This window comes from Monodon monoceros, unplaced genomic scaffold (assembly GCF_005190385.1).
Source record: "Monodon monoceros isolate NGI ecotype Baffin Bay Population unplaced genomic scaffold, NGI_Narwhal_1 Super_Scaffold_8, whole genome shotgun sequence".
NCBI classification, from domain to species: Eukaryota; Metazoa; Chordata; class Mammalia; order Artiodactyla; family Monodontidae; genus Monodon; species Monodon monoceros.
The window spans coordinates 28,705,956-28,729,525 of NW_021703785.1; the positions used below are offsets into that span (position 1 = coordinate 28,705,956).

At 41.1% G+C, this 23,570-nt stretch overlaps 1 long non-coding RNA gene across 1 annotated transcript in view; it reads left to right on the plus strand.

The window, feature by feature from the left end:
- The window catches only part of LOC114888148, a 286,180-nt gene that overhangs the window by 52,428 nt on the left and 210,182 nt on the right, over positions 1 to 23,570 (plus strand). The window contains exons 5-6 of the long non-coding RNA XR_003791718.1: positions 12,845 to 13,092; positions 13,972 to 14,117. This is a non-coding gene — a long non-coding RNA (uncharacterized LOC114888148). The remainder of the gene's footprint in view (positions 1 to 12,844; positions 13,093 to 13,971; positions 14,118 to 23,570) is intronic.

Below are 23,570 nucleotides of genomic sequence, written 5' to 3' on the forward strand. Positions count from 1 at the left end.
TTAGCTAAAGCTTGGCGCTGTTCCTCAGCCGCTGGCCTTCCTGTTGGACTGGCCAGGCTGCCAAAAGTGGCTCATTGTGTTTTGAGGCAGTGAGGTTTGCTTCAACCTATGATCTCGTTCTCACACTTTCCTCCTCACAAGTCCACACTTGAACCACAAATCTGGTGCCTGAGATGGGGCTGAAGAGGCCAAAATGAAAGCTGGGTCGACACGTGGGTGATGGAAGAATGGATTAGGAGACGTGTTATAAGAAACATCTCATTAATGTGGCAACTTCATTATCTGGATATTCCAGATGAAACCTCTAGAATGGCTTGCTCCCTTGAGTATAGACACAGCTAAAGACACTGAGGACATTTTGTGCCCCACGGTGTTCTCTGCCTGCTGCCTGGCGAAATACTTAACGGAGATAAACATGCAAAGTATGGCCTGTCAAAAACTCTTCTACATGGTTTCTTAGAAACGGCTGCCATCCACGGCCCTTCCCATGTGAAACGGCAGATGGAGTCGCATATTCCCCACGGGAGTAAGGACATGTGTAGAGATTTCCTTCTTACTCCAGTGCATTTGTTACTGAGACAGAGGAAGGATCATGGAACTTGATGCCTTTGCTCATTACTGCTCAAGACTCAATTCAGCCCAAATTGCTTCTGTTAGAGAAGTGAACTTAGATGGTTCCTTTAACGAGGCAGGAAGGGGAAATTCCATTTTCTGCCTGGGCTCAAGGCAGCCTGCCCGAGGGCTGAGAGGTCCGGATGTGGTGCCCGCCACCGACGTGGATTCAAGCGGAACAGAGTCAGCAGACCTGGAAGCTCAACCCTAACTTGGAAACAGATGCCATGAAAGCAGAACAGAATCCACTCTGAACAAGCTGCCACCACAGCTTACATGGCCACCATCTGCGGTAGTAATGTCCCCGCCATCATATCTCCCTGCTGCTTCTGGTACCCTTCCCATATGAGTAGTGCCGCCTGGTTTGGGAGGCTGTAAGCTATAAATAATGGTGTTAGCGTCTGCGCTTGAGTCTGGAGCAGAATTCTCTACTCTAGGATTGGTCCCAGCAAAGGGAGAAGTAGGTGGTTGTCTTCATCTGCCCTCCCCCTCGTTTCTTTCCTCCCTCTTGTCAGTTCTGTCCTCCCAGTTCCCACCCTCTCTCATCACCTGCGGCTTGCTTGCCTTGCCGACTGCACCTAAGAGGCCAGCTTGGAGCAGTGAGCTTCTGCGTCCTGATCCAGTGGAGTTTGCACTTTGAAAGAGAGCCCCGGGGAGAGAGCAGTGCTTATTCCTGAAGAATGGACTTTCGAACAGTGGCTTAGCAGGTGCCCCGCTTACTAGCTCCTGGGCCAATGAGATTCTTCTATACAAGGCTGCCTCTAGATGCCTGTCCTTCAGATCAGACCATCTAGGTCATTTGCTATGCAATCGGGGGTAGGGTTGGCACTGACACTAATTAATTTTAATCCTGCCTTCAGAGTAGCGGCACCCAAGAACGGGAACTCTTGGCATTCAGCTGATTGCCCTGGGGACAGTTTCTTTAGACATTTCTGTAGTTTAATTCAGCCTCTGTCTTTAGCACAGGGCTCAGACATTGCACTAACTATAGGGCATTGGGTGTCTTAGCTCAGCTTGCTATAACAAAATACCACAGACTGCGTGGCTTAAACAGTAGACATTTATTTCTTATCCTTCTGGAGGCTGGAAGTCCAAGATCAAGGTGCTGGCTGATTTGGTTCCTGGTAAGGGCTCAATGTCTGTCTTGCAGACAGCTGCCTTCTTATAGTGTTATGTCCTCACAGGGCAGAGAGAGAAAGAGAGGGAGAGGGAGCAGGTCAGGGGGAGGGGGAGTCTCTCTTTGGTCTCTTCTTATAAGGGCACTAATCCTATCATGAGGATGGGCAGTGATCCCACCCTCATGACCTCATCTAAACCTAATCATCTCCCAAAAGCTCCACCTCCAAAGACCATCACATTGAGGGTTAGAGCTTTAACAAATGAGTTCTGGGGGACACATTCAATCCATAACACTGGGCAAATCACATAACAGCTCTGGACCTCAGTTTCTTTATCTGCGAAACGCAGATAATGATAGGACCTACTCATAGGGTGGTTTTAGGGACTGAATGAGATGGTGTGTGCAAAACACCTGAAACTTGGTAAAGATGTAGTCACTGGTAGCTCTTTTTCTTCCATCTTAGCAATGTTTTCCAGTAGTCTGGCATGTCAGCTCAAGTACCTTAGAATCATAAAAATTTAGAGCAGAAAGAAACCCTGGAAATGATCTCATCTAGCTCTCTCACTTCTTCAATAAGGAACTGAGAATGAAAGTGTGAAAAACAGGCTTCCCAGAGCTTTAGTGGCTGCACAAGGTCAAGAACCCAGGTATTCTGAATCCCAGTCTATTGTTATTTCAACAACTTCCTTGTGCCTCAGGTACCGGTTGTTATTTTAGTTACAAAACCTGCCATTTCAGACTTCCTTTGGCAAGGAATTTGTGCTTATGAAGTAATTTTAATAAAAAGAATATTTGTCTCCTAGAATAAAGTTGAATACCTGAGGATTTGCAGATGCGACCATCAAATGAATAGCACTTGCATCATAAACAGGCCAAATATATTCTTCTCTAAGGAAACGTAACACTAGTTCTTCTCAGCAGAGGTGACAACTTGAATAAAAACATCACATTGTCGGGCTTCCCTGGTGGCGCAGTGGTCGAGAGTCCGCCTGCTGATGCAGGGGACACGGGTTCGTGCCCCGGTCCGGGAATATCCCACATCCCACATGCCGCAGAGCGGCTGGGCCCATGAGCCATGGCCGCTAAGCCTGCGCGTCCGGAGCCTGTGCTCTGCAACGGGAGAGGCCACAACAGTGAGAGGCCTGCGTACCACAAAAAAAAAAAAATCACATTGTCCTTGAGATCATCTATTGGCAATATTAACCTTAGAAATAAGACATTTCATATACAGTCAACATGAGGCTCAAGAACCTTGTGTGACCTTATCAATGTTATGAAGAATGAGAAAGCGTATGACATCCAGGTTTAGGTGGGGGAGTAAAGGACAGGTGAGTGTGGGATGCAGGGAATCAAGAGAGGTCAACTTTGGCATTGACATTTCAGGCTGTCTCCTGGGAAGGCAAAAGGTACCCATCTTCCCCGACTTGATGCACGGACTCCTGGAGACAGGTGTGTTCCTGTTGTGCTGACGAATGGACCAGAAGTGGTCCACTCATGGACTCAGGCTAGCTCCAAGGCTAGCCTCACAAAGTGAACTTCTGCTTTCAGTCTGCGTTCCGTGTTGTATTCATAATTGCAGAGGCTGGGCTGGCTTGAGGAGACAGGCATGAAGATCCTGAATGCTACATGGCTCAGCGTAAAGGCACGTGCTGGCCTTTTTGTTTATCCCTCAATCTCCCATGAGCTTAAATCCTCAAGAGATGAATTCACTTGTGTGTGCTAACAGCGTGAAATATCAGAGCCTCCAAAGGGGAGGACTTGGAGAAAGCACCAAGGGAATGTAACTTTGTGGGGTCATTTGACCCTAAGCCTGGCAGCTCTCCTGGCGACACATCTAACCTTCTTTCAAGCTTCGTTTGATGTAATCAGGGCAATTATTTATATGCATACAGTGTAATTGAACTACATTTCTTCCAGCTACGTCAAAGCTTAACTTCATCCTATTTCCCTCATTTCAGCTCTTGCTCTACCTTCTCCTCCCAATTCCTGTTTTTCATTTCAGAGGCTGCTTACGGGTCTACTCATTGTTGAAACAATCTGAGAAAGTGCAATGGGGCTTATCACCTGCTATTCTTTCTTGTGTGTGATACAGTCTTGTCCTGGACAAAATGAAATGCTTTATTACCCTATTTTCTAAGGGATGAATCATTTCTGGGTGTGTTGCCAGGAAACAGTCAATTTAATAACAAAAGTATTTGTCTTTATGTAATATGTAATATAAGAATATTTGTCTTAATATTTTACTTTATGGTCGTGCCTCATGCAGGAAGAGGATGTGACACAGGATATCCTACCAGATGAGGGGAAAGAATGCAAACCATGAGAGTGCTGATAACAAAGATAACAGAAGATGGCTTTTTTGATAATAACAACCATAATAGTATCCTTCTATATATGTATATCATTTCACATCTATTATGGTGTTTGACCTTCATGACAACTTTGTGAGGCCACTGGGAAGGCTACATTGTCTGCCTTATTTATGCAAGAGGGAACTGGAGAATGCTTAGTTTTGAATGAGTGTTCTGTTTGTGGTGGGCAGTGATGCCACATATGTAGTACAGGAGGTTTTGAAAATTCAGGCTACTACTGATTTGGAACCTAGATTCTCTCTAGACCCATCTGCGATATAACGGTCACTGCCTCCTACCAATGCCCATAACCAGAATCACATCATCTACCTACCAGCGAGAAATTAGTTTATTAATTACTATTGTTGAGTGCCTGTTATGTGCAGGTCCCCCTCCTGGATTCTAGAGAAAGATTTATAGACACGATGCTTGCTTTGGAGGTCACAGTTGGTGAGAATATTAATACTAAGGAGAGCTTCCTTTCACTGAAGTAATCAGCACTGTTCTAGATTTGGAGTTACAGGGATAAATTAGACATAATCCACATCTTCTAGGAACTCATGCTTGATGTTGAAGATAGAAGGATGAATAAGATATTGTTCCTATACTTAAAGGGTACAATCAAGTAAATGCTAATAGATATAAATAATAATACCTTCTAGTCATTGAGGATCTACTGTGTACCAGGCACTGTGCTAAATGCTTTGATTCTACCCCTTAAACATTATGCTTTGCAACTCTATCCTAATATTTAATTGGGGCTAGTGATGCCAATTACAGAGAAGGGTTTGGGGTCAGAGAGATAAAGTGAGCTGATGTTGATCACCTGGGCAGAGTGTTATGGAAAAGGGATCAAGCTCAGTCTGACTCTAAAGCTTACCCTGTTTCTTCTGTACAATAATATAGAAGCCTGTTGTTTAGTAAAGTTTTATCATCAGTAAGGAACAAGTTCTCTTATATCAGCTGTATTGTTTCAGAAGCTCTAGTGATAGACAGTATAGGAAAGCACACAGGCCCCATGATGGGCAGCTCAGAAAGAAGGTGCATATTAATTAAGGTAGATTCATTGCTGTAACAAACAAATCTGAGTAAAGAATGTAGAATGGCTCAAATACAATAGAAGTTTACTTCTCACTTATATAACACCCTAAAGGGTTTGATTGGAGGCTCCTAGTGGTGATTCAGAGACCCAGGCTCCTTCTATCTTGTGGCTCTGCTGTCTTCCCCATGTGGCTTCCAAAGTGGTTGTACTTGTTGCATCAGGCTAGTGGATGGAGAAAGAACACGGATTACTGTGCATGGGAGTTTCATGGGCCAGACTTGTGAGTGCCACTCAGCCCTCACAGTCCACCAATTAGAATTCAATTTTGTGGCTATAATTAACTACGAGGGAGGTGGGAAGGGAGGTCCAGCTGTGTGCCCAGGAAAGAAGAGGGAAATGACTACCAGTCACTGCCACAAGATGGTCTTGCTGCACCTCAGTACCAAAAAGCATAACTAACTCGGCAGCACCACTGTGTCCCATGAAAGAGAACATGCTATTTTGGTTATAGCCTCAGCATAGTGGCCCAGGAGTTCTGGCTGGAGGATTTTGTGGAGAAAAGTAGGGAAGAGGTTTCTGAAGGAGAGAGAAGGAAAGGTGAGCACAGGAGAGATTCAGCACCACTTACATTTCTAGAGTCCTCCTCTCATCTACAAATTTACGCACTCTTATTGGCATTTAATCAGTGATGTTTCTGCATCTGACCCAGCATCTCAGTGGGGCATGGGGAGTGTCTTCTTGAGTAGATTGCTGTGGACTGTACAGAGTGATGGAAGGCCACTGGGACCTGGGCTCTCATTTTACGACCTAACGTTCACTTGGCCTTTCAGGATCAGACACACAGGACTCGGCAGTCAGCAGGTTAGGGTGGCAGAGGGACGAAGAAGTTGATCATTGGAGCAAAAACAGAACACATTATTTTTCCTTTTCCCCAGATCTCTTTCCCTCATTTCTCTTCACTGAACATGAATTTTCTCTGAGAAAATAATTGTGCAGATCTCATACCTCATGGATTCATCATCCAAGTTATGGAAAATGTCATCTAGGGACATGCTGTACAGAAGTTCCATGGGGAGAAGAGTTACAGCACCAGCCCCTGGGCACAGCCAGGAAGGAGTGACATTATTTGGGTCCCTTTTGCTTCTCCTTTCATTATGTGTCCCAGAAAGGTGCCTTCCTCTCTCTCGACTGCAAAAGTATCTGATGAAAGAATCTCTATAAGTTCTTAGCTGTTACGTGGGGGTGGGTATTGCATTGTGTCGAGCAGCTCTTCACACATCTTCAGAACAAATCCCCAGTGACAGGATTTCTTGCTCTTCAGTGACCTGCTGGGGCTTAGAGCCTGGGCAGAGTCTTCTAGGTGCTCTCCAGAAGCTACAAATGTCTTGAGATTCATATTCTTGAGATCAGTTTTTGTTTTTTTCCAGTGACATTTGGTGATTTTATCTGAGCCCTGAGTTGGGTTTATTTTCCTATATACATGGAACAAATCACTGAATAAATGTGAAAAAGTTCTCTGCTACCCCAAATCATTTCCTTTATAGGTCTGAAATTCTCATCTGTAGACAATGTACTGAGTTAAGCACCTGGTAAATTATGATTATTCAGTGGAAGTGGTGCTAGAGTTGGAGCATTTGATCTACACTCAACAATGAATCCAGAGGTTCTTAACATTTTTGTGTTCTAGGCATTAACAGATTGACAGCACACTGCAAGAGATTGAGGGTCTCCCAACAGCACAACAAGCAAGCAGCAATTACAGTGCAATTGCTGTCGCAGTGTAGTGATGCTTCAGGGTGTCCAGGAAAGCCTTCCCCTTTCTCACACTGCTCACTAGTTTGCTCCAGTGGTGTTTATTTTGGTGGACTTATTGCTTGCCCTTCTCTCGTATACTTACAAGGCAAAATTCTTGTGTTCTAGTGAGCAGTCTTTATTTGGATCCAGATAGATTATGTTCCTCACCTCTTATTCACAGCAAATTGTCTTCTACTCTATAGAATTTAAATTAAAATATGACAGTACATCCATGTAAGGCCCACAGTGACTGAGAACCAGTTCAAGAAAGGGTTGAATATACAAAGAGGAACACGGAATAGCTAAGCAGTAGCACAAGGCTACTTTGTACTATAGAGGGTGTTGTGGGTTGATTGTGTCTCCTAAAAAGATATGTTGAAGTCTTAACCCGCAGTACCTGTGAATGTGACCTTATCTGGGAATAGAGCCTTTGCCAATGTAATCAAGTAAAGATGAGGTCATCCTGGATTATGGTGGGGCCTTAATTCAATGACTGGTGTCCTTATAAGAGGAAGCAGGTTTGCACACAGGGACACAGAGACATACAGGGCGAGTGCCATGTGGCTGCAAGCCAAGGAACGCCGAGGAATGGCAGCAAGCACCAGAAGACAGGAGAGAGGCAAGGAACGGATTCTCTCTTGGAGGCTCCAGAAGGAACCAACCCTGCCAACACCTTGATTTCAGACTTCTAGACTCCAGAGCTGCGAAAGAAAAATATTCTGTTGCTTTAAGCTACTCAGTTCGTTATGCTTTGTTATGACAGCCCTATAGGAAACTAACACGTAGGGTAATATTGAAATGTCTTCTCCTATGCTGCAGGTGTGCCTGGTATTCATGGAAACCCTGGAAATGTCTGCCGGTGGGAAAATGATTTTGGTGTAATACTGCTCCCTCTTAGAGCTAAGACAACCAGCCCTCTCTTTCTCTCTCTCCCTTCCCTCCTTCCTTCTCTATTTCTCCTAGAATCTTAAAGGTCACTCACTGGTAAAAGCATCACAATGATACATGTACTTTCTTTAAAAATGTGTGTTGACAGGGGCCTATGTTTTTCTCTTTCTTTTTCAAATGCTGAAATTTTTAGTGAGCCCTTTCTTGTCAATACTGCAGGGCTTCAACCAAATAGCACTTGAAGTCTTTCAAAGGCCTACAAGATTGAAAAAGATTCCAGCCTGTTCGAATGGGGAATAATAGGTTTCACACACCCTCCTGATTCCTATAAATATCTCCCTTCCCTTGCTGGCTAGAGCTCTGAAAGAGAAGGGCACCTGGGCTCAGAGGAGATGTGGGGGGCTTGGCAGTACAGGGCAGCACGAAGGAGAGGACCTGGCATTTTGTGGATTCTATCAGTTTACTGATTATCCCAGAACCATCTGTTGAATCCAGGGTGCCTGTTAAAGTCACCCCAGCAGTCCCACTGTTGCCTTTGATATTTACAATTGAGGAGGTTGAGGTAAACCCAGTCCAATTAATAAGCATGTGGTACTTTAATCAAATAAGGATTAAGGGCAAGCAAAGACAATAATAGTACCTTTACTGATTTCTGGGAGATAATTAAATCAGACTTACAGCACAGGGAGAGAAAGGGTATTATAAGTTTATAAAAGAGAAGACCTTAAATTCTGCAACATTAAGTTAATGCTCTGCATCAACAAAGTGAAGAAATCCCCTCTTTGCTGGGTGATGTAGGGGAATCAGGATAGTAAGTAGCTATTAAAAGAGATAGCAAGGGTGAACAATGAAATACCCTCAGCCATTTGAGTATAATAATCTACAAATATATTGAATAGTTGGATGAAATGTTCTTTAAACTTGCTGCATAAAGTACAAAATTTTTCAACACCAGGAGGTGACTCATTTCTTCACTATTGGAATTCTCACTGAAAAACCCTGTTGAGAATTTTAATTGATATTCCATTGGAGGTACTAATGAAATTTCAGAACATATTGCTAGGTATATGTGTGTGTATCATGCCTGAAAAAGATGTTTTCTCAGCTCTTGTCATTTCCCTGGAGAGAGCTCATGGTAGCCTTCCTGCTTGGAAATTCAACTTCCCTGGATCCTCTTTACTCGTGGATCAACTGGATGCATCTATCCATATATACTAATTACCCCAAATGTAAATAATATATTTGATGTGTGTTCCTACTCAGTGTTTATTTCATCAGTAACTGTAATGGTCAGAGTCCTTGGGTTGCAGGCAACAGAAACTGACTTTGGGGGGCAATTTAAGAAGTGAATCTCCTGGAAATTGACCAGGAGCTCAGCAAATCAATTGGAAGACTGAGAACAGGGTTTGGCAATAGTCATTTCTTAAGGTTGCTCTGAAGGGCTCAGAATGTTTCCAGACAAGGAACAGCCATGTCAGGGAACCAGAGCTGGAAAGAATGATTTCAAGCGTTTCCTCCAGCCCAGCATCTCTCACATAAGACGTAAATCCTGGAAGACAGCAGCTGATTCCCTGGGCTTCTGACTCTTCTGAGAAAGTGTGAGGAATGCTGTTTTATTTGACTTTCCTAGTGGGAGGCAGGCACTGGATTTACTGTTCCACTAAAACAATACTACTGGAAAGATGTAATTCCCCAAAAGAAAATTCGTATTTTATAGAAAGGATAAGTGGATACCGAGCTGCCAGAAATAGTAAACACACATGCACACAGCTATCTACTGGAATAGTTTATACCTATGTATTTATATTTGATTGATTTTATATATATGCATTTGTGTATATACACAGATATTTGCCACTTTTTAACGGTACCTTGCAATGGTAGTGCTTAATTAATACTTCACAATCAAAGTTTTACGGATTTGATGTAGATTTTTGAAGGCTATGAAACACTCCTTTGATGATTCTCTTCTGGAAATAATTTTCCCTAATCTGAACGACTTCTTTAGGGTCTAGCAGAGAAGAAATGAGGGTAAAATGTATTGAATCAAAAGCACATCTGTAGATTTATGGGGTGCTTCAGTAGTGACTTGGAGATGAACAGATCATTAATTTGATAATTGTTGAAAAGGTAGATGGAAACACATAGAGAGAGAGAGGTTGAAATTACTGGACCACTGGCTTTTTAACATATGCAGGAAAGGGATCAAAAGCATGGAGGGGTATGGCTTATGATACAAAGCAGGTGGTTGGAAAGGAAGAGAAGAACTAATATGTAATCATCTAGTCTAGGTCATTTTTAAGACTTGTGAAGCTAAACTAAAAATTATCAGATTTTATACTTGACGAGTATATCCTTTGTCTTGATTTTGTTCCTATAAGAAGGAGTTAGTTGTTGTTTAGCTATATTTATGGGTAAACATCTTCATCAAATTCAATATAGATACTAAAATTTTATGTAATTAAAAAAGTAGGGTTATCACATTAAATTTATAGACAAATACAGTTGAGTTCTCTTTTTTAAAAAAGTGCTTGCTATTAAGTGATATTCTAGCATTTTGAAAACACTGACATCTGTGATCAAAAATCCTGAGTCTAAGTTGTTATGTTTTGAATCAATTTTTTTTTTTTTTTTTTTTTTGCGGTACACGGGCCTCTCACTGTTGTGGCCTCTCCCATTGCGGAGCACAGGCTCCGGACGCGCAGGCTCAGCAGCCACGGCTCACAGGACCAGCCGCTCCGCGGCATGCGGGATCCTCCCGGACCGGGGCACGAACCCACGTCCCCTGCATCGGCAGGCGGACTCTCAACCACTGCGCCACCAGGGAAGCTCCTGAATTGAGGTTTTGTCAGTGTCTTGACCTGTAAGCACTGATACACGTTGTCTGCAAACTAAGTGTTTTCAGTAGAAGAGAGTAGGCATTAACTACTAGTAGAAGTTACTAATAGAGTTAAATATTATTTATTTGGGTATACCAAAAAAAAAATGTGCTTTTCTCTATGTAATTTCCTTTTAAATCCAGTAAAGTTGTGGCTTTATTTTTTCACAATTCTGCCATGCTGGTGTTCAGTTGAGGTTAGTCTCTTTTGTTTTCCTTAGCTCTCCAGTGGTGGGTATTACTTTATTCCCTCCAAGGCTGACTGTGTATGTAAGAATGACAGGATGGTCTCCACTGGAGACCAGCTTTTGCTTTACTGATATGGGGCTATATGAGCTTGTCAACCATATTAAGCCTAAAACAGGAAGTGGCAGGTAATGTATTTGGTTTCCAAGGTGAAAAGTAAACAGATTCCACATCACTATAATTTGCTTAATGAAAGAATCTTTAGCCATGGCTTTCACATATTTCGGGTAGTCTTAAAATCAGCAATGCATATATAGAAATGTGAGAAGCTCCAGCAAAATCTTAAGCAAGTGTTCTTAACATGGGATTTGTAGTTACCTGGGACCTACAGGAGGTCTGATGGAGAAACTGTTGGACCAGAAGAAGAAGTAGATCATAAGAGAGTGCTTGTACTAGAGAAAGATAAGGTGGGATAATATATTTGGGGGAGGGGTGGGCTGGGCTTCTTGCTCTCAGTTCCTTATATCATCCCACTCCCTCTGTGCTCCGTCCGACTCCTCCCAAATCCCTTAGAAATCTTCATCCATGGGGGTGGTTGCTATAGATGAACTTAAAGGCTTTTCTTCTATTATTCTTACAAAGTCTCCCTGGAGTAGGCTAATATTATCACCATTTTACAGATGAAGGAACATATGTCACTAGCCCACAGTTATAAAGAAAATGGCAAAGCAGAGATTAGAAAATTGTTCTGTGCTAAATTACCTAAAAATGATTCATGATATTCATGTGGTTAATCCCAGAGTAAGTGGTGTGAAGGTTCAGAAATATCTGGAAAATTGCACAGCCCTCCCCAAGGATTTTTTTTTCTGAAAGAGTTTCAGTGAGAAAATTCCCAGTGATCTCAGAAAATGAGAAAGAAAAAATATGCCCTCCCCACACTGGTACATTAAAAAAAAATGTTTTCATACCTTAATCCAGAGAGGGTGGAACATTGGGTACTCCTGTCTTGAGATCCAGTATTTTGTAAGGTCCTATATACTTGCCGGAAATAGGTATCTAGAGTCAGGTTTCTGTAGCAAGGGACAGAAGGAGGCGTGGCCACTAGCAGGTGCTAAGATAAACTTGCAGTGTTCGTGCATTATCAGAGCATGTGATGGCTTCTCATCACTGAAGCCAAGATTAGGGTTGGCTGCCGGGCAGTGCCCTGGGGATGTATCCTTCAGGACACATGTTTGCAACCTTCTTAGGATCCTTCTTCTCTTTTGACTTTTGCTTGTGTCACTTGTCAAAAATCTAGGGCAAGTAAAAGCAGAAGTTAATTTTGTTATATTAGATCTCAGAGAAGAGAGGCTATGATAAACACTGAAGACTACTACGATGAATACTTAGCATGGTATCCTGATTCAATGATTGATTTATTTCCTATTTTAACTCCATCTGGCACTTATGTGAGCTTCATCGAGTCATAAGTCTCCAAGCCTCAGTGATCTCATCTGTAAAATGGAGCCCTTCTTCCTGGGTCTTGACAGGGTGTTTTGAAGGTAAAGATGGGTAAGGGTACTATACACAGTAGAAGCTGGGTCTACACTGAATACTTCGGTCAGACCTACAATTATAACCCAGGTCTTTCAGACCAAGTCTGAATTCCGCCTTTTGGAGTTACATGTTAGAATTACCTATCTAAATAACAATGTAGAAATGTGCAGACAGAACATCTTGTGTTTGGAACTCAGGTCTGTGGTTTTCATAGTTGGTCATTACTTCAATCTCTCCCAGTTTGTGTGGTTGCCACAGGATCACTGAAAAATGGTATCTCACGTTCTCTGTTTGTAAAAGCATCACTTACCCACCTAGGGCTTAATAAATTGAAAGTTTTACTGCTTAGAAAATAATCAGGTGTTGAGAAGCACAAATTGTACGATCATTTTCTGAAAGTTAATAGGCTTTTTCTCTTTCTGTTTTTTCCTCCACAGCATCACCATCTAACATGAGGCCACTTCTCCAGATGAAGGAGAGGTTGAAGTGTCACACCCAGCATGATCAATTAGATGATGGAGAAAAGAGGCATTTGCTACCTGACCTTAATCTCCTGGGCAAGAATGCCTGAATGGGGAAGGCCAAATACAGAGAGACTCAAAGGTGGAGGAAATCAGCAGAGTATCATTTAAAGAGACACAAAGCAGTATGAATGTTGACTCATGACAAAATGGACATCCTCAGGGTAAATGCTTATTGGGTTGTATACTGGTTCACTTATTTGTTTAATTCGGAGTAACTGCAAAATGAATATAAACACCTTTAACAAAAGCAGTGTGGTAGAAAAGGAAGCAGGTACATTTTTCAAAACGTCTAGATTTTGTATCATTTAACTTGCTTAACCGAAGTGACAAGGAGAAAGATGATACAAAATATATGGGAGCTGCAGGATGTTCCATGAAGACAGAGGAGATATGACTAAGAAGGGAATATGATAGCTGACTTCCTCTATTTAAAGGCTTGTCATTGGAAGAAGGATTAGACATATTTTGGTAGGAATGGCAGAGTGGAGGGGTATAAGGACTTGGCTTTGACTTAGTTTAAGGAATTGGCTTCCCGATATTTGGAACTTGACAATCATAGGAGCAGCCATGCTTAGTTTCCCATTTCTGGGTCGATGGATAACCATGGGTGTAGAGGGATTCTTGCATTAAACAAGATGACCTCAATCACCCCTTAATAGGCCTGTTCTGGAGCTTTAAATCACACTGGAGAGGTCTAAAATGATTCTGAAACTTCTTTAAGAGCAGAACTGAAGGAACTTTGGAGCTGCTCAGGCTTTGATAGAATTTGTCCTTCTCGGCAGCGTGCATGTATGTTGTAGGCCTGGGAATGGTTGCTGGTCTGCTTCAGTTATGGACAGCTGGTGTTAGCCAAGGGATGTACTGGATTAGTCGTCCCTAGTAACAATCATATGAGGTGTTTCTGGATTATTAGGTGATATCTTTTATGTTTACTCTTTCAGTTTTATATTTATTTTTCTTTTCCATTCAAGCACAACTTAATGTAAAAGCATTGTGGTTGGGAATCTGCTTCTCAAAATAAACCACTTATTTTTTTCTAGAATGCATTTTGTTGTTTGTATTTGTGGAGTTCAATTGTGAGACATCAATTTATCGTACCTGTGGAAAACTAGCAGAAGGTTCAGAGAAAAGCCATGGAAACGATGAAGAACTAGGAAAATGGAATTCAACCATGTATCCTGGAGAGGTAAGGTCGAGGATAACACTTACACTTGTTTGCATGCCTATTTTCCTAGCACAGATGCTCAGATACCTATGTGTTGATCAACTTATGTACAATTGTGGTCTTCTACTTTATGAAGGCTACTGTAGAGGATGTTTTCTACTGAGACACAGGCATGATCAAGATGGTTACATAGTAGGTACACTAAATTTAACAAATATTTATTGGATTAACTTGAATTCAATGTTAGTTTCAGTATAAGCGTCACAGTGATAGTGAAGGTCATTAAACTTTAAAATGTGTTCCCAAGGAACACTGTGGCATCTTCATTTGAGAACATCTTTTAAATTGGTTAGCTAATTATCTGTTTAGAATAAAAGCAGAGGAGCAATTCTGAGCACTTCATAAGGGCTCATACAGTTCTTGATTTCACTTGTGCGCTTTGCTTGTGTGTAAGCAAAGCACTAAATCTACAGCACTAACTCCATAACTCAGGGGTAAAATAACGCATACGTACGATGACTAGGTAGAAAGAATCTTCTCATTTGAAATCTTGATTTTTCTCTAATCACAAAGTATATGATAATCCTACTTCTGCACCATCAAATTTTCTAATTAAAGTAATTATCACATATATGCCTAAGAGTGCCCAACATGTATTGCAAACCTATTGTCCCTAGGAAAAATTGATCCTGGGGAAGAGGAGATAGAATAAAACTTTGACTTAAAAAAAAAGGTAACTACGTGGAGGACATATTGTTCCAGAACAAATAGTGCCAATGGGAATTAAGAGTTTCAAGCTGGAGTATGATTATAATTATACTGTTGGAGGAACTCTCTGTGCTTTTCTGGCTGTTGAGTACTGTAGTAGACGCTTGGTGTTCACCTCTCCAGCATCCATTATCCCCCAGGAAGTTTAGCTGACGCTGATCCTACTTATACCTCCAGGTATGTAATCAGATGGTTCTGATTGGCTTAGTCTAATCTGAATATTTCGGTCTCCCTGTCCATAAGGGAAGAGCATGTAACACAATCAGGCCAGTGAGAATGTGGATTCCAGAAAAGGGCTTCTTTTCCTCTGAATGGTGTGGTGAGGCGATGTAAAGGCTGACACTACTGCAGCCATTTTGCTACTAGGAGGGAGAGCCAAGATCCTGTCAAGATGAAGCTGACTAGCTCTTTGTTCTTCAGTTTCCTCATCTTTAAAATGCATATGATAATAGCACCTTTGTCTGGGTTTGTTGTGAAATTAAATTGTTTAACTTACACATAAGATGCTTAGAATAGGAAGCACCAATAAATGATAGTTTTTATTAGTAGATAGAGTGTATTTCCTCTACTTTAACAAAAGCATCATTTCCCCTCCCTGAGCCTAATGTAATAATTTTTAGGGCCTAAGCTGTCTGGCTAATTGTATTTAATTCCTTATGTTTTTCCCCTCTTAGGTGAGCTCTATACTTAAGTGATCTCTGCACAGAGTTGGTTTTGCCAGTAATAAATTGTCCGTGTCAGCATTTAAATAATGAAACCTTAAGGGCTGGTCCCTAAGTGCCATCTCTGGACTTCTAGTACCTGCAAAATACCTGATCCTTCCTCTCGAGCCCAAAGCTCTGTCCGGGTTTTGCAGAGAAGCAAGAGTTGTGATGCTGTTTCCTAGCAGTGCCCACAGGCAGGATGTGTTGTCAAATGGGAACTAACCTGGGGCATCTGTTGAGCTCAGTTAAGAGTCTGAGCTAATAAGGGTGGCATATGCCTGTGTCTGGGAGGCCAAGAATTGCGCACGCAGAGGCTTCTGTGCTGTTCTTGCTTTCCCAGTAACATTTCTTCCTCTAATATCCATGTTTATTTGCTTATTATTTTAAAGATAACAAGATTTAGCAGAGATAGAGAATAATGGTCAGCATCAATTCTAGAAGCTATAAATAATGGACTTTTCTTTGAAAAGCAACTATTCCATTTTAGTAAGAAATTTGTCAAGTTTTTGGTTAAATTTGACAGAACAAAGACTTGTGATATTTATAGATATTCTTGTGGTGTTTTGGGAGAGACAGATAGGAACTATGTAAAGATATGTACTTTTAAAAGGTCTAAAACAGGTTACCTATAAGTAGAGGCGTGGGTGGGCAGAGGGTGAGACTTGAAGGAGAACTTCCAGTTTTTACTCTATGTATATCTGTATGGTTTGAATTTTATTTTACAGTGAATTTATGTATTGCTTGTATAATTTTCAGAGTTTAGCTTTAAAATGTCAATAATCCCATCCAAGTTAAGGGTTATATTTTCTGTGACTAATTGTTCGGATCAGGTTATTGTAATCATTCCAGATGTTTATACTTGAGTCACCTGATGGTTCAGATGAATTCAGACTATTAAACTTAAATATTAAACTTAAATATTAACTCCTTATTTATGTTTGGAATATTACATAATTTAATGTTTCTCAAAGACTACCTTGCCTATCTCTTTTTTGAGCCCCCGCCCCAAATTTGGGCTGTATTTACATCTGCAATGAATATTTTGCCTGAGAGATTTGTTCTGAGATAAAGCAGCATGTTGGATCTCCTGCATATTTATGACTCTTGGCTTTCACCACTCCTGGTTGCGTGAGAATCATTTGCTCTGTGAACAGAACTTTGCAGTAACCTCACACTCGTGGCGATTAGAGCATTCTGTTGCCATTGGATCTAGCGCAGCTCATGGAAAGTAGAAATTTCGAGTGAGATGGGCCCAATCTTTCCGTTCATATATGGGGAGAGTTTGGCCCAGGACGCTCAGGGGTTTCCAAGGCCCTGATTACTCTTGGGGGCAGGTTGGGGACCAGGATCCAGGTCTTCTGGTTCCTTCTGCTTCCTGACACATGATGCGCTGAGTCACCCAGAAGTCAGCCTGCTTGCTTCATTTGCATCCCGGATGCCGGAAACAAAGTTGAACCATGTGGGCCTTGGGAAATCCAGACGATAGGAAGTGAAGTTAGTGGAGTAGAATGTGGTATAAATAAACAATAACATGCAGGTTTAAACTGAGGACTATCTTACCTCTGTGTAGCAGTTTGAAAAGATTATTTCTTTTCTGCTTATGAAAATAATACATGCTCAATTTAGTAAATTTTTGAAAGAAGAAAATCAAAATTACTCTTAACCACTTTGCCAAGAAATGATCAAGATTAATATTTTGGAATCACACACACATATATATGCATAATCAAATCAGATCGTGTTGCATATATAATTTTGTATCTGGGTGTTTTCACTTAATATTATATGCTGAGCACTTTCCCATGTCATCGAATGTTCTGCATCAGTATGGTTTTTAAACGGCTAAATAATAGTCTCAGGTGGTTCTTGTTGTTTTAAGTGATGAACCATCAGAACTGGATGATGTGGAATAAATCCTGGTATGTTAAAAGAAAGGGGTGCTAAGATTTGGTGCTACGATCTGAGGTGTCAGCGTGCAAGGAACGGTGACAGCAGCAGCTGAAAGCTGTCAGTCCTTTGCAGGCAGCAACATGAGGGTGTTTAGTGGCAGGTGACAGGAAGTCAATTCAAAGACACACATTTAAGACAATGTAATAGCTTATTATTTTGTCCTCCCCCTCAGCATACATTTGTAACACAAAGCACTACTTAGGCTAAACACTGGTCAGTCTAGGCTCCCGCAAGATAACGCCCTCATCTTGGAAGTGACTCAGATACAAAACTGACTCTTCAGAATTCAGGCGCCAATAGTCCGGCCCACTTTGTCCTCTTTAGACATCCGGCCTTTAGACCATGTCGCTGTTCATTACTCTTCCACCAGAAACAGGGCAATTAAAGGCGGAAGGGGTAAAATGTCAAGCAGTCCACTTTGTTCCATGTTAATTGGTTTTGCTAAAAGGGTGTTGAAGGATGAGGTAAAGTATTTGAAGGCCTTGCCTTCATTTGCTTCATGTGTTCCCTGTTGCCATGGATAACTGGGAACTTGCAGAGTGGCAAGGACCAACATAACCTGAAAGATGAAAGTCAAATCCAGCATCGAGGTTGGTTTATCACTTGGGGCTGTGGAGCCCTACGTGATTCGAGAGGGCTCCTCTTCTGAAAAGTCCTGGAAGACTGGGGCTGGGACAGAGATGAAACCCAGCCTCCCTCTAGTGCTCTGGATGCGGTAATGCCTTTCCTTCCCTCTTTCCTCATTTCCCCAGATTTCTAGTATATTTGATCATTAAAGAAGTGAATCATACCTCTGTTCTAATGAGTTAAACAGAATTCAGGTAGGGAGCACAGTACTTCAGGTGAAAAGAGAGTTTATGTAATGATTCCAGGAAATGTTCCTAAGACCGATACATACTCTCAACGTACTGAGAGAAGTAAAGATGCAGCGTCTTTTGCTTGCTTTGTGTTTTCATTGTGGGTTGGGTTGATGAAGCGTCTGTTGCCAGCAGGCTATGGTTTCCTCCTGTGCAGAAGTGCCACATTTGCAGCTCTTGGTGAGGGATGAGCTTGGAATGTGATTTCTTCCTTTTTCCCCCAGCAATTTTCCGCCTGCCTGCATGAAATGCTAATGAACATCTCACACATGACAGAGCAATGAGATGTATCCTTATTTTACAAGTTCTGGCAGATTCAACTTTACAAAGTCTAAGTCTTTTTTAAAAATTTTAAAAGGTTTTTGGTTGCATTGGGTCTTTGTTGCTGTGCGTGGATTTTCTCTAGTTGCGGCGAGCGGGGGCTACTGTTAGTTGCAGCGCGTGGGCTTCTCATTGCTGTGGCTTCTCTTGTTGCGGAGCACGGGCTCTAGGCGCACAGGCTTCAGTAGTTGTGGCACGTGGGCTCAGTAGTTGTGGCACGCGGGCTTAGTTGCTCTGCGGCATGTGGGACCTTCCTGGACCAGGGATCGAACCCATGTCCCCTGCATTGGCAGGCGGATTCTTAACCACTGTGCCAGCAGGGAAGTCCCACAGAGTCTAAGTCTTAATGTGACGGTGACAAGACACTTCCAGCACACCCTTCTCCCATCTCCTTCAACTTTGCACTCCGGATGTTCCTCTCCCCACGCTGAGCTGATGTGTTGTGTCTCTGATTTGCAGTAAGCTCTATATTGCCGTGTCATCTCTGCATCTCATCCTTTCCCACCATGCCTCTGTGTCCAAGTCACTGGGAAAAGTCTAGCTCCGGCAAAGTTAAGTCTTGAACTTCAATCTCAGACCAAGTCAGGTATTGATTATCAGTTGTTAGCGAGTAGCATCAAACCACATTTTATTTATTTCTTATTTTAACTAGTTGGGGGTGGGATGGGGCACAAATAGGGAGCTGAACAAGCTTATGGGCTGCAGGTTAAATGCTTAGATGATTTTATAATTATACCATCAAATAAGTTTACTTGTGGGGGACTGAAGGACTTGGCTGATTGATGGTGCCAGTGGAGAGCTTAGTTTGGGGCACGGTGATCTTTCTTTGTGGAACTGATTGCTCTGATAGTCTCGCCACATCTGCAGGAGGGCCACTCACAGATTCCACGAGTGACAAAAGTGTGCATGTGCCTGAGGCACAAAGGATGCAACCTTGCTAACTGCAGAGACAAATAGAGATGCTCCTCTGGGGGAAGTCTTCTGTCGGAGGAGGAGCCCAAGCATGTGAAGTTGGGGTTCATCCTTTTTCCTGTTTGCAACCCAAGGCTGCCTGTGGCATTTGGGCACATTTTTTTTTTCAACTGTAGAAGAATGAGAGAGACCAGAGAAGACAGAGACGGATTTTGTAAATGCAGTAAAACTTAGAAAGATCCAGGGCAGAGAAAAAGATGGGCCTGGGGATACATTCCCCAGCATGAATTCAGCTTGTCCAGAGTCCCCTGGTTCTGAGGTTTAATTCAGCCTCTGTGTTTCCTTATTTCTGTTCCATCTTCACCTTATGCTCTCCTTGTTCATCTTCTCAGTGAACTCAGAAATTCTAGTTTATGATAGTAAGGTTACTATCCAAAAGTCCATGGCTGCAAACTGTACCAGCTAGACAGCCCTTTGATCGATAATATACCCAGAAAAAAGATGTGTTTCCTCTTTTGTTCCTCTTAGTTTCTGTCATACAGAAAAGAAACTGAAAGATGCCACAACTGGATAAATAACTTAGGAATAAACGTGCTCTGCTATAGACCTGATCTCAGAATAGCCTAGGGTAGTGAACTCAAAATAATTATAAGCATTAAGAAAGTTGAGTTGGAAAGATCCTTACTTTTTCTGAAAGAGCTTCAATATTTAGAAAAAATTTAATAAATTAGCATTTGTAGTTGGAATAGCAAAGGCCAAGAAAGTTTGATTGAACATTATGAAGGTGTGAAGAATATAGATGGGGTTGACATGCACATGCCCAGTCTAGGAACACCTGGCAGGAGGTGGAACTGGAAGCTTATGAATCTCACAGAAGAATAAGGATATAAAATATAAACAGATTCAAAAAAGGCTTAGATATATAGCAGTCATGGTTATAAAGGAAGTGGTGAGACCCTGGAGGGTGCATTTCCACCTTTGTTTTTAATATTCTAAATATTATTTTGAACTAATTAAAAAAAATTCTTTTTAAAAAAAAAATGTATATATGTATAACTGAGTCACTTTGCTCTACATCAGTAATTAACACAACACTGTAAATCAACTATACTTCAATTTAAAAAAAAGAAAAAAAGAAAAACGTTTCCAATTTTACATTCTATTATTAGAAAAAAAACATGGAGAGTTAAAAAAAACAATCTGGGCAACATAAAAAGGAAGAAGAAAATAAGGATTAATTATAGTCTCACTTGACAGAATTTTTAACATTTTTAATATATTTTCTTTCACTTTTCCACACTATTTAAAAATTATTTCACATAGTTATGAGTTTGCAGTTTCGTATTCTTCTTTTATATTTTTATTTAAGCCCAAAGTTTTCTCTGTGTCTCCAGGAAGTCTTTATTTTAAATGATTTTAAGATGCCATTAACTGTACAACACCTTATTTTACATACTTCTACGAAAGGGGAAAAAATGTTTCCAATTAAGCTATGACACAAAACCTTAATGATCTCCTGAAACACATTTGTTGCTTACACCAGCCTTTTGATGCTTTGACATTTCTTTCATCTCTCCTAAGCGTTTAGCAATGCTCTTGGCTTGAGTTGCACTACTTAGCGTGTAGGAGATGCTTCTTTTGCATATTCCTCAGAAAACAAAATGTAGCACAGTTTCATCTTCTTAGGTTCTATAAAACACACGATTTTTTGCTTTGGAACAAAATATGGAATAGTGATCATTTCCCCTATGATGAATATGTGCTTCACCAATATAAAATTTACCCACTGCAGCTCTGTTTACATGCCTATTTGTGTACACAATAACTTTTCATGTCAATACCAAATCACAGTGTTACTTTTGAAGACATTTTAAATGGCAGTGAAATCAACATGTGTAGTACCAACAATGTACATCAATCATTTGAGGTAATGACAAGATGAACATCTGTGACCAAGTTAATGCATGCCTGCCGGTGACAGCTACTTTGTGGCTACTTCGTAGCTGATGGTGATAATAAGGGGCCAGCTACCATAAGACACATTCCAATTTCAGAGATGTTAAAATCTGGAAAAAAGTGAGTCTTAGTATCAATGAATGCACCTGAATTTAACCGACCATTTTGTTATTCTGGATCTTTTATTTATAAAAAATTATTTGTTTATAAAAGATAAACTTATTTTCTCTTATAACACAGATGTTTCTTTGCATCTGTGATTATTTCCTTGGAATAGATTCTGAGAAGAGGAATTATGCAGTCAAAGGATAGACATATTTTAAAGGTTTTTGACATGTATTTCCAAATAGCTTCACAGAAAGGTAGTTGCGTTTATATAGTCTTATGAACAATGCTATTTCAGCTTCCTAAACTTGACTTAATGGAGGAAAGCTGTGGTAGGTAGCCTGCAGGATGGCACCAAAGATTCAGAGTGGTGGCATGTGGCTTTGAGACTTGGTCTTACAGGATTGTACCTCCCCCCTTGCTATTTTGGACCACATATTCTTCAGATGACTGTAACATCTTACCAAGAAAAGAGACTTTCTGGATTCCATGAAGAGGGAGGAAAGTCTACATTAAATCCAGGTCAGTATCATGTAATATTACATCTCTCTATCAACATCAATTATCTTACATGTTAAGCAGAAACATTTAAAACAATGCACATTCCTTTTGATGTGGAATGTTTCCATTTTCCTTGGGCTGATATGTCTATCTGTGTGGCTTTGGGTCTTTGCCTTACAGATGCTTAATGCGGGTGGCATCCAAATGCATGACAAATGGAATATTTGCTAGAAGTTAATTAAGAGTTCAAGAGAAAACAGGAGGGTCAAATATCTGTGCATTATGGATGAAGATCAGAGTAGCAATTGGATTGAATCAATTCAAGAAACACTTATTGAGAGTTAACTCAGCCTGTGTCAGGTAGTATGAATAGTGTGGTCAGTAAAACTGATGGTCTGCCTGCCCTGGTGGAGCTTACAACCAAGGAGTAGCATCACTCATCCCAACTTTCTTGTAAGGTACCCTCATCTTCTATCGTAAAATGTAAGTATTTGAGGGGTTCAAAGGATGCTGAAGCTGGGAGTGGACTGTAAAATGTTTTACTGGGAGAAAGAGTTTTTCTCTTTCTTATATTCTGTGGTATGCTGGGCACAGTCGGTTGGAAACTCCTTGTCAGCTCCCATGATGTCCAGATCAACATGTCGCCAATATGCTTTCCTAAGATTTTGAGAGTCAAACAGAATCTGTCTTCTTTAGGTTATCCCAGGACCCCAAAAGGTCCGTGTCTCCTCCCAAGAATAGAAACACTGTGTGTGTTTGTGTCTTGTTCTTCTCTGGTACTTTCTATCTGCATGTCATCCTGGGCACCCTTAGAGGCTGTGTGATATAGTGGAAAGTTATGGGAATTTGGAATTATAAGAACTAGGTTGGAATCTGTTTCTTCCACTTCTTAGCTGTGTGTGACCTTAGGAAAATTGTTTAATTTTTCTTGGTCATCATCTTTCTCATCATTTTCACAGCCACCTTATGATTTTAGATACTATTAAGCCCATTTGACACTTGAAAAACCAGAAGTTCGGCAAGGTAAGGTAATTTTCTCAAGAACTAGGGTTCAAATACATGGAGCTTGACTTTAGTGTCCATACTTAAGGACTCATTTATGTCAATTATTAAGAGCTGAACACAGTATTTGGTTCATAGAGAATCCACAATAAAGTACGATAACTATGATTATGGTTGTTATGACTCAGAACCAGGATAATGGGAGTATTTACCAAGGTGGAAGCAAAATCTCAATGGCAGACCTGTGCTAGAGTTATTTTGGAGTAGAGAATAATTCTCATTCAACCTCTGACCCCAACCACATGTAAGGCTAACCTTGATTAGAGTGGTAAATGTCATCTGTAATGGAAAGATGTAATTTTTATAATTCTACTTCTGCTGTAAAGAAAAATTACACT